The sequence below is a fragment of the Condylura cristata genome, unplaced genomic scaffold (genome assembly GCF_000260355.1).
Source record: "Condylura cristata isolate star-nosed mole 26May11 unplaced genomic scaffold, ConCri1.0 scaffold00010, whole genome shotgun sequence".
NCBI lineage: Eukaryota > Metazoa > Chordata > Mammalia > Eulipotyphla > Talpidae > Condylura > Condylura cristata.
The window spans coordinates 50,014,438-50,023,734 of NW_004567111.1; the positions used below are offsets into that span (position 1 = coordinate 50,014,438).

Here is a 9,297-nt window from a genome sequence, read left to right on the forward strand (position 1 = left end):
GATGAATGGATATAATAAAAAGAAGTAGGTGAAGGAAATGAAAAATTAAAAAAAAAAAAGCATTTAATGAGCACTTCTGTGTCAGTCCCTATGCTAAACATTCATCATACAGTCACCTACTATGTCCTTGCCACCATCCTATATGGTAGTAATGTTGCCCCTGATTTATGAATGGCAAAACTAGGATTGAGTCAGCAAATCATTCCAAGCCTGTGCTCCTGATGTGGGAAAGCCTCAACTGATGTGGGAAAGGAGAATGAGCTCTTTTTAGCTTAATATTTGAAAGCTGAGGCCTCTCTGGTGATTTTTTTCCTCCCATTTCTCCAAGTGTAACTTATTCAAAGCCCTTCCAAATGCCCCCCACCATAGGTGCTGGATTTGGTAGAGTTCAGTCAAGAAATCATCAGTGGGGCATTGTCTAAGATAGCCACCTATGATATTTTTTTCCCCACAAGATTCTCTGGATGCTAAGTAGCATAAAAAAAAATGTTTGGAGATGTTGAAAACTTAAGTTGAGCAATTAAACCATGTAATTTCTGCTCAGGTATCCTGGAAAGGGAACTGGGGTAGTTCTCTTGGTCTCTGACTTTGATGCCTCTACAATGTCACTCAAAAATCAAATGGGTTTCTGATATAGGAGTGCTCTATAAACTAGAAGATACCAACAAAAATAAAAATTATTTTTGTATTGAAGAAGCAATTCAACAATTTTATTTTTAACCTGTCGAGTTCCCTGCCTAAGAGTCACAGAGACAAGATCTTGGATGGTAGGTTTGTTCCAATAACTACACTTTCCACCAGCATCCACTAAGGTCCTAACATGAGACAGATAATTTTATAAATATTTTCTATTTTCAGAGACAAGAGACAACCTGTTTATAAACCAAGTTACTTCTACATCATCTCATGTTTTGGGGGGTAGTCCACCTGCTATGGACTGAATACCCACAGCTGTCCCTAGTGAGGTCAGTTAATGGGGATTCAGACAGCACGGTGGGCTTCACAGCACCAAATTGTTCTCGTCTTGCACCAAATTGTTCTTGTCTTTCCTCAGCAGATCACCACATTTACATCCATGTGCTGTGGAACAACGTCAAGTTGCTTTATCATGGAGGCCATTTTGGCACACGAATTAAACACAGAATGTGATTGAATTGCCGCGACCCAACATCCGATAACAAACAGCTCATGCCATGCTGGGCATGAGTCAGGGGCATGGAGACCTAAAGGCAGTCTCACTCCCAACTTTCCACTTTTTTCCTTCCAACTTTCTTCCTGGGTTTTTGGCCTCTTTTTTTTTTTTTTTTTGAACTTTATACCTATTTTGGAGTGCCTTAACTAAGGAAGTAATGGCACTTTATTGTTGTTTTTGTCTTCAGAGAAGTGCATTCTATGTAAATGCCCACAATAGACAATGATATTTTTCTGAATTTCTTCGAATGAAACATACACCAGAAACTTATTTTTAACAGAAATGCATTCATTGCAGTATATTTTCAATAACCTTACAACTCACACCCTCAGGCACACAAGTCAACAGCCTCTAGTATCATCACAGAATTGCACAACCATCACTTAAACCAACATTCTTATCACCCCACATAGAAACTCCATACCCACTTGTGTTGTCTTTCCATGTCCTAAACCTTCAAGCCCTAGACAGCAAGTGAAATACATTCTGTCTGCATAGCTTCACCTATTCCAGAAATTTCCATAAATAGAATCATCCCATACGCAATCTTTTGTAACTGGCTTTTCTCACTTGGTATAATATTTGTGAGGTTTGTCCAAGTTGTATTTCTCACCAACTTTTGCATTTTTTTAGTTAAGAAGTCAGATTCATGCTGTCTCGCCTCATGAAACTTTGCATATCTTTCTTTGGGAATCATCATTTTAATAACAGTATCCTTTTATGGTGCATATATACACAGTCTCATAACAATATCTGAGAGAGATCACAGAGCTTGTTAGATAATGAAGCTAGAGTTCTATCTCAGATCTGGATGCTTTCCCTACCTTGCATAGTAGGTCTTTCCTGGATGATGAGTCTTAGTTATCATGAGCAATATCAAAAACCCCTTTGTCATGTCCGTCTGAAACCCAGCACTGGCTCGTGCCTGTGGTTCGAACTTGCATCAGAGGAGCAGTAGAGAACAAGTTTGTTTGACATTTAGCATCTTCAGAGCTAGCCTAGACAAGAAATGAGGCATGACACAAATGGTCAGGGCTGTGGAATTCCAGAATCCAAAATACCTCACTTCAAATCCTGTGTCATCTACTGTTCCATCATATGTACTTTGGGTAGGTGATTTTTTTCTACCTTAAAATGAGAGAGATGATTCCACTGGGTAGGGTAGATATGAGAATGAAATAAAAAGATGAAGATGAACATAATGCCTAGTAGAAAATGTTCAAGAATATTTGCTTTTTCAGTTATTATTACCATAATAGAAGAAGATGAAATGACAGTCACTCAACCAGGAAGCACGCATCATCTCTACACAAGAACACATACATGCGTGCATACTTGTACACACATGCACAATGGTGTGGCTTCAGAGGTGAACTCATTGACCTTCTATTGTCACATCTGAACTGAGGTAACTTGTCATGAGCAGAAAGTTTTAAATGCCAAAATGACTAAAGGATGAGCAAAGCTCACAACAGTGGGTGAGAGACTACCCTAAGGACCTGAAGAAACTATGGAGACTTGACCTGCAATGGAGAGAGGAAGGAACAAGGCCAGGGGCAGAAGGGCAGTCATGCTTTTACTGCAGAAAACCATTGATGGAGAAGCATCCTTTAGACAGTTCACTGAATCTTGCAAAAACATGACTACCGTAGGAAAGTTTGCCAAATTGTGCAATTTGGAGCAAAATACTCCTTTCCACCCCCACTGTGATGTTCATCTTCTGGCTATGCCAAAAGCAGTTTCTGGCAAGAAGTCATGAAAAAAAAAAAATTGGCATATGGAAAAAGGCAGAGAAGCAGGGGGAAAAAAAAAACCCCTAGAGGAGTTTTTCCCTAACCTTTTATTAACATGGTTTTCTGAATTTGGCAAAATGGCATTAGTCAAAATATATAATTCATAATGAAATTTGTTTTAAAGTTCCTAATTGAGGGAAGTAACTCTGAAAGTTCTTGTTAAGGAATCCATCCTATAGTTATATGCTCACATGCACACAAGGGTGTACAAGAATATTTAGTTCAACATTCTTTTTGATAAGTATGAGAAACAACTGGAAGGTCCACACATATGAAAATGGCTAAGCAAATTAAGGTGCATGCATCTAACAGAATACCACAGAACTATTGAAATTAATGGGGAGTATTCACATTGACATGAAATGATATGTAAATGAACAAAAAGATGTTCATTAGGGCCCTCCTTGGTAACACAACATGTTAGAGCACAGCATTGCGGAATTATGCTGCTTTGGCAGGAATTCTATCCCCAGCCAGGGAGGTGACCCACATGGCACAGCAGACCTCTCCTGACCATTCTGCTGCTCCCCTCAGCAGTGTATTTCACTCGATCTGCCTATTCTGCTCCCCACTCTTTCTGGTGAATCTTCTCACTTAGCCCACATTATGGCCTGTACCCCAGTTCTGTATGCATAAATAAATAAATCTTTAAAAGAAAAAAAATTCGGCCTCAGCTTGCGCTGCCGCCGCCGCCGCCGCCGCCGCTGCGCAAGCCATGGGAGCCGTGACTGACGATACGTAAGCTCTCCTGATTGATGGAGATGGCGCTGGAGATGATCGGAGAATTAACCTACTAGTGAAAAGTTTCATTAAATGGTGTAATTCTGGATCACAGGAAGAGGGATATAGCCAGTACCAACGCATGCTGAGTACACTGTCCCAGTGTAAATTTTCAATGGGCAAAACATTGTTGGTTTATGATATGAATCTCAGAGAAATGGAAAGTTACGAAAAAATTTACAAAGAAATAGAATGTAGCATTGCTGGAGCACATGAAAAATTGCTGAATGCAAAAAGCAAATTCTTCAAGCAAAACGTATACGAAAAAATGCCAAGAGTATGATGCTTTGGCAAAAGTGATCCAGCATCATCCAGATAGGCATGAGACATTAAAGGAACTAGAAGCTCTGGGAAAAGAATTAGAACATCTCTCGCATATTAAAGAAAGTGTTGAAGATAAGCTGGAATTGAGACGGAAACAATTTCATGTTCTTCTTAGTACAATCCATGAACTGCAACAGACATTGGAAAATGATGAAAAGCTCTCAGAGGTAGAAGAAACTCAAGAAACAAGCATGGAAACAGATTCTAAGCCATAAACAGGCTAGTCATTCACCATTCCCAAGAATATTGAAGTATCAATTCTTAGTGTGCTTGGAATTTGTTGTGCTGTTGAGATAAAGTCTTGGCAGTAAACTACTTTGCTTTTAAATATTAATGCACAGTTCTTTCATATTTCCTTACATAAAGAAAAATGACTTCAGTATAGATTTGTTGTTATTTAAATGCCTTTTTTATTCTTAAACTTAAAAGATTGGAAGCAACAGCCAAAATGTTCAATAAATGTTCAGTGTTTTCAAGTCAAAAAAAAAAAAAAGAAAAAGAAAAAAAATTCATTAGACAATATATTTAGTGTCTGATTTATTCAAAATTTATAAAGATGGCCAGAAGAAGATACATTCAACTGTATTTTGGCTCTTGGGGAGGAGACTGGGCTGATATGGAAACCAAGAACTTCTCCTCTTTATATCTATGCTTCTACACTTTATATTTTGATGATATGTATATACTATTCCCCATATATGCACACAGGTTTCCTCCGGCCTTCAGGCCCTGCACCTTAATCACATCTCTCAAGATTTAGCTCAAATCTCAGCTTGTTTGAGCAGTGTATAAATTACCACTATTGCCTTCTCCTCTCTCTTCTCCCTGCATCAAACCCTACCTCTCACCTCTTTTCCCCTGCTTAACTTTATATTTTTAAATATTCATTTTATTTATTTACTTATGCATATAAGAATCAGGGTGTAGCCCAGAGGCATGGGGAGTGAGAGGATTCACCAGAGACAGAGTGGGGAGCAAAACAGGCAGATATACTGAAATGCACTGCTAAGGGGAGCAGCAGACAAGACAAGAGACATCTGCTCTGCCATGTGGGTCAGCTCCCTGGCTGGGGATCGAACTCATGCTGCAGTAGCTGGCGATAGCTTAGGAGCAGGAGAATTAACTACTGAGCCACCAGGGAGGCCCCTTATCTTTCTTTCTTAGCATATATCACCATCTAACATTTTATATATCTTATGTATCTGCCCCCCCTCTCAAAAATGGCTATTCTACTAAGGCAGAGATTTTTGGTCTGTTTTGCTCACTGCTATGTTCTTACTGCATCTGGCAGGTTGTAGGGACTCATCTATCTGTCATATGTGTATGTATGAGTTCATATATGTATAGTGTATATAGCTGATATTTGTATATATGGAATAGTTGTTGCAATTATGACAGTTGTTAAAGGCTGACATAATGGTCTAGACGGTTTAAAATCAGAGGTGGTCCTCTGTACAAAGCCCTCGTCAAAAGATCCTGTGACTTTTTTATCCACATTCTCTTATCTTTTTTCTTACCTTATCTGTGGATTTGCTTTTTCTATTGTAATGGTTTTTCATTATAGCCCTGATATTTATCAAATACAAATATTAAATTAATGAAGACAATAAAGCTATTTAAATATTTAAAGACTATAAGGAAGGGATGATGGAAGACAGCTGCTATCTTAGTTAAGCTTCAAAATTCATTGTTTCTGGTGAACTCAGGTTAAAATATTGATCTGTTACAAAATACATGGGTCATCTTGTGAGCTCAAAAAAGAGAGTCCAGTTCAACTAGATGGCAGGAGAGATTTTACACAAGTTTTGTGTAACATAAATGGATATGGCACCATGATTTTTTGAGTGTCCGCTGTCTCTAGTGAATGACCTTTCGATGCAAAACAAATTTATGCCAGTGGCGTTAATCATAACTTTTCAGTAGTAAAAACCTATTTTCTAGTATGAATAAAATGATTGCAGTTTATCCCAGTCACAGTAGAAACCTGAAGAAAATGTCGAAAAATCATCATTCTGAAGATATTTTCTCTTAGTGACCTGTTGACACCTTTTCCTGCTCTTTGGAAGACCTTGTCCCACTTTTTATCTGACAGACCCTCACTATTCAGAAATCAATTCAATGTCAGCTCTATTGTACGCCACCCAACTGTATTTCCCTTAGTTGCCTCAAATCTGGTCATACCCCTCAAGTGGTACTGAGTTGTGGCTCGTGGCTTTTGCACATCCTGCAGGGTCCCTGAAACAAGTATGATGCTTATGCCTTGAATACATTCATCATGTACTAGGGAAGAGGAGAATCTTGCCTGGGCCTTGTCTCTCCAAGTTCACACTCTGTGCAGACAGATTGTCAGAGTGAGAAGCCAGAGCAGTCAGACCCCACGCTGTGCTCATGCCTTAGTCACCGGCCTTTATGGTCAAAAAGGACAAAATTCACCCTGCAGTGTGAGGTCCAGAGGAGACACCCTATGTGGGGCAGTCTTTTCCATTCTGAATCAACATGGACCATCAGCTGTTCTGTGGAAGTTGCCAATGTTTGCTGAGTCTGCTGCTCTTCCCATCTGCCTCTGGGGTTCATGGTTCACCATCACCTGCACTTCAAAAACAATGCTCCCCAGTTCTGATTGCCAGACATGTCTGTCTGCCCTGTGGCTGGTGTCAGCCTTCCAGTCATTCCGTCAACACTTACTGTGGGCATGAAACAGGACACAGGACACAGGGCTGAGTTTTGTGTAGCTGGACAGAGAAAGCAGGATGTGGGGAGCCCACCTCCATGGGGTTCCAGCTCTGCCAACCCACATCTGGGACTATCAACAGTGAACCTACCAATGGCCAGGAGAAAATATGTCAAAGAAGCCTCCCAGAGGTCGGGGAGAGGAAACAGCCAAAAGGTGATTAGACTGAGGCAACAAACTTTCTGAGTTGAAATATCACGTAAAGTCCCCAAAGTCAATTGTCCTCTTTCCCTATGATCTATGCTCTGTGAGCCACACAGATATACAGAATATATGCTTGTATGACATGTAAGTAGTAGATGTGTACTAAAAATGTTCTAGGCATATGATGAGTACAGCTAGTGGGAATGCCTCTCATTTTATACTCTGGGAGGTCTGGGTCTAAATCCTAGTTCTGTGACATCAACTGTTCTTTGTGACATCAGATGAATCAGCCCATCTCTACGCTGGAGTTATGTCACTTGTGAAATGGATTTGTTGATAGGATTATTAGAAGGACTGAAGGAGGGAATGTATGCAAAGTGCTGGGTGCCATCCTCATTCCTTGCAGACAACAAGGATTCTGATCCTTAAATATATCCATTCTATTTTTGAGGCCAATTGCCCCAAGTAAGACGAAAGTAATCCCACCTAGACCAAAAGCAGAAAGCAGAAACATAAATAAGTCAGCAAAATTTTCCATAAAGTAGGAAATGAGGGTGATCTGACATTAATGAACGCTCCTCTTACCCAAAAAGCAAGGAGAGGTCTCTTCGGGTGGAGAGAGAGGGGGCCAAAGAGAAAACCAGACACATCTGCCAAAGGAAGGTTCTACTCTTTGTCCGCTGAGAGGGCTAGAGGTGGTTGGAAACTCTCCATAGGTTTGAGAAACGATTAGAATACTGAGGTGCACTTCCTTGGACATAGCCTGCAAGCCTCCCATCAGAGGCCCACATTGGGACCCCACACATCCCAGTACATCTTCCTGGGAGAAGACAGAGAAACATAACTAGATGGAGACAGGTGGGGGAAATGTGCCTGAAGGCTTTCCAGTCTCCCAGGCCCTCAGCAATGCTGGCAAGATCAGAAAATCTGTAGGAAGACTGTCAGAGGATGTTACAGGCCCACGTTACTCTAGGCGGAGTAAGGCCCACAGGTGTGTACAGAATTGCTCAGCAGCCCCCACGCAGAACATGCCTCGGTCAGGGAAGGAGAGGACGTAACTCATGCGTAGCCAGCAAGGACCCAGGGACACCCTTACGGACGCCTTCCCCACCAGCATATTAAACAAGCTTCTCATTAGACTCCGGCGCCATCAGAGGAAGGAAAAGAGAAGAGAGTAGGACTCAAAGGACTGCTATTTTCCCAAAATAAACGATGTTAACATGAAAGAGGCTGTTTGAAATTAGGGAGAGAGAATTGCATTAAATAGGAAAATTAAAGCCTGTTCTCCCTCCTTCCTCCACCCTTCTGCTACCAAGTGAAAAATGAGGCTTTGGAAAAAAAGTAAGATCATGTTATAACTCTTTGCAGATCCAAATATAAACGAGTAAACTGCAATGCCTGCTACTTGGTCCATAGCTAGTATTATTACTATCACTCTATAGAACTATGTTTGACCATTTTAACCTTCAAAAAAAAAAAACTACTGGAAGTTTCCAGTGGTTTCAACTAACAGGTATTAATTGTTACTTTAATGCAGCCAAATTGCAGAAAAGCTTCCTTTCCTCTCCTCCGAAGGAAGCCAAGCCTGGAGGTGGGGCCTCAGCCAGGTTGAGAGGTGAGAAGGTTTCATTTAGGATATTCTCTGCCAGAGAATACTTATGTTCCCTGTCCCACTATTTCTCCACTGAATCACTCATTTCAGAATTGAGGGGACCGAATAGTGCTTATTAGCTTGGAGTAGCTCCTGACAAATAAAAAGAATTGCATTTTTATATCAAACATTTCTCGATAATTATGGCAACTTTAAAAAAATTTATTTATGCATACTGAACTGGGTACAGGTCAGAGATGCAAGGGCAGTGAGAGGCTTCACCAGAGATAGAGTGGGGAACAGGACAGGCAGATGGACGAAGTACACAGCAGGCAGGTGAGGAGAGGTCTGCCACGCCATGTGGTCACCTCCAGGGCAGGGATCAAACTCACGCTAAAGTGGCTTTAGCTTCTTAGTGCTGTGCTTTAACCCGCTGCGCCACCAGGGAGGGCCCAATTGTGGCAACTTTTTTTTTTTATTATTATAACAGTTTATGTTTACATCATTTTGTACATTTTTTTCTTTTCTTTTTTTTTTTTCTTTCCAGCTCAATTGTAATCCCTGTGGAATTGTGGCAACTTTTACTCTAAAAAGGAGTTCCTGCTGGACACTGTTTAAAAATATAAGTCATTCCCAAAAGAGACAAAAACACTGATTGAAAAAGATACTTGTACCCCCATGTTTATTGCTGCTTTATTTACAATTGGAAAAACATGGAAGCAGCCCAAATGCCCAAAAGTAG

At 40.5% G+C, this 9,297-nt stretch overlaps 1 pseudogene; it reads left to right on the forward strand.

Moving 5' to 3' along the window:
* Positions 1–3,700: 3,700 nt before the first annotated feature.
* Positions 3,701–4,502, forward strand: LOC101637678 (annotated as a pseudogene).
* Positions 4,503–9,297: the final 4,795 nt, after the last annotated feature.